This window comes from Benincasa hispida, chromosome 12, assembly GCF_027475165.1.
Source record: "Benincasa hispida cultivar pf3 chromosome 12, pf3_genome.v1.1, whole genome shotgun sequence".
Classification (NCBI taxonomy): Eukaryota; Viridiplantae; Streptophyta; class Magnoliopsida; order Cucurbitales; family Cucurbitaceae; genus Benincasa; species Benincasa hispida.
Genome location: NC_143489.1, coordinates 14,211,286 through 14,214,438, shown reverse-complemented (window position 1 = coordinate 14,214,438; position 3,153 = coordinate 14,211,286).

The window sequence follows — 3,153 nt, the reverse complement described above, 5'->3', positions numbered from 1 at the left end:
AATTGTCATGTGATGCTTACTCTTATGGAAAATTGATAATAGACCATCACCAGCTAAAGTGGGGATAGAATCACCTGCAACTTTAGAACGAATTCATGGTGATATATGTGAACCCATTAACCCACCAAGTAGACCATTTAGATATTTTATGGTATTAATAGATGCATCTAGAATATGGTCACACGTATGTTTATTATCAGGTCGAAATCTTGCATTTGAAAGATTACTTGCTCAAATAATTCAGTTAAGAGCACAATTTCCTTATTATACAATTAAGACCATTCGTCTTGATAATGTCTGTAAATTTACATCCCAAGCTTTTAATAATTATCGTATGTCATTTGGGATAAATGTTGAACATCTTGTAGCTCATGTTCATGCAAAATGATTTAGTAGAATCATTTATAAAACTTTTGCAATTAATTGCAAGACCATTACTTATGAGAGCTAAGCTTCCATCATTTGTATGGGGACATGTTATTTTGCATGCAATATCACTTATACACATTAAGCCACTAGCTTTTCATAAGTACTTGCCATTACAATTAGCTTATGGTCATGAGCCAAATATTTCCTATTTGAGAATTTTTGGATGTGTAGTATATGTTCCAATTGCTCCATCATAACGCATTAAGATGGGTCCTCAAAGGAGGTTAGGAATATATGTTGGATATGATTCCTCATCAATTATTAAATATCTTGAGCCCCTAAGGGTGATGTATTTACTGCACGATTTGCTGATTGTCATTTTAATGAGACAAAATTTTCCAACATTAGGGGAGGAATTAAGAAATTGAAAAAAGAAATTATATGGATTGCATCGTTATTGTCACATTTAGATCCCTGTACAGATTAATGTGAACTTGAAGTTCATAAAATAATTCATTTGTAAAATATAGCAAATCAATTGATATCTTAACTGTACGGATTGCTAAGTCACATATATCAGCTACAAATATTCCATAAAAATTGATATCTTAACACAACAAGTTGTCACTAATGAGTCTGGAACATGCCAGAAGAGTGGTAGACCAGTGGGTTCCAAAGATAAAAAATCCGCGAAAATGAAAAATAATGATTAATGAAAAAAACTTGGTTGAGGATGTAAATACCCATAAAGAAATCATCGACATGACTAGTGAGGAAGGTGAAATACGTAAAGATAATAATGAGATTTCAATAAACTATGTCATGATAGGAAAAAGATGGAATCGAACTAATGTAATTATTGAAAATATTTTTGTGTATAATGTTGCTCTTGATATTATATCTGAAAATGAGGATTTTGAACCAAAATCTGTTGAAGAATGTCGACATAGAAAAAACTGGCTTCAGTGGAAAGAAGCAATCGAGGCAGAATTAAACTCACTTTCAAAACGTCTGGTTTTTGGACCTGTAGTCTGAACACTAGAAGGTGTTAAACCTGTGGGATACAAATGGGTATTTATGAGGAAAAGAAATGAAAATAATGAGCTCATAATATATAAAGCAAGACTAGTTGCATAAGATTTTTCATAAAAACCTAATACTGATTTTGAGGAGACGTAATCTTCAGTGGTGGATGCAATTACATTAAGATATTTAATTTGCTTGACTGTGTATAAAAGTCTGAATATGCATCTTATGGATGTAGTCACAACATATTTATATGGATCTCTTGATAATGATATTTATATGAGAATCCCAAAAGGATTTAAGGTACTTGAAACATATACATCAAATTCCCGGGAATGGTATTCAATAAAGTTACAAAGATCACTATATGGATTGAAATAATCAGAACGGATGTGGTACAATTGCCTGAGTGGATATTTATTGAAAGAAAAAGATCAAAATAATCCAATATGTCCATGTGTTTTTATAGATTTGTTATTATAACTGTATATGTTGATGATTTGAATATAATTGGAACTGCTGAAGAGCTTTCAAAGGCAATAGAATATCTTAAGAAAGAATTTGAGATGAAAGATCTCGGAAAAACAAAAATTTTCTTGGTTTGCAAATTGAGCATTTAGCAAATGAAATATTTATTCATAAGTCAACTTATATAGAAAAAATTTTGAAAAAATTTTATATGAACAAAACACATCCATTAAATAATCCAATGGAAGTTCGTTCATTGGATATAAAGAAAGATATATTTCGACCTCGAGAAGATAATGAAGAACTTCTTGGTCCTGAAGTACCATATCTTAGTGCAATTGGTGCACTTATGTATTTTGCTAATAATACAAGACCAGATATTGCATTTTCAGTAAATTTATTTGCTAGATATAATTCTTTTCCTACAAAAAAGACATTGGAACATAATTAAGCATATACTCCGCTATCTTCGAGGAACAATCTATATAGGTTTGTTTTATTCAAATAAATCAAATTTTGATCTAGTTGGTTATGTAGATTCTAGATATTTTTCTGATCCACATAAAGTTAGATCTCAAACAGGTTATCTATTCACATGTGGAGGAACTACTATATCATGGCAATCAGTGAAATAGATTATAACGGTCACTTCCTCAAATCATGCTGAAATTCTTGCAATTCACGAGACTAGTGGAGAATGTGTATGGCTTAGGTCAATGACTCAACACATTCGTGAAACATGTGGCTTGGCTTCTAATAAAAACCTTCCAACAATATTATACGAAGACAACACAACTTGCATAACTCAAATCAAAGGAGGATATATTAAAGGAGATATAACAAAACATATTTCACCAAAGCTTTTCTACACTCATGATATTGAAGAAAATAGTGAGATCACTGTACAACAAATTTGTTCGAAGGATAACCTGACAGACTTATTTACAGAGACATTACCAATCTCAACTTTTGAAAAATTGGTGCACAACATTGGAAGCGGCAACTAAGAGATCTTAAGTGATGTTTTCATGGGGATTAAATATATTGTATTTTTTTTAGGAGTATGTATTATATGAAATATGTACTCTTTTTCCTTCACTAGAGTTTTTCCTAATAAGGTTTTAACGAGGCATATATCATATATATAGATGCCCAATGCTTAGTGTCTAAAAGGCCATGTATCACCATTCATGTTGTTCATGTGTCTTGTAGTTATTCATGCTTGGTGTCCACGTAAGTCCACATCCTACTTGCCACTTTGCCTATAAATAGTGGCATTTGGTGGATCTT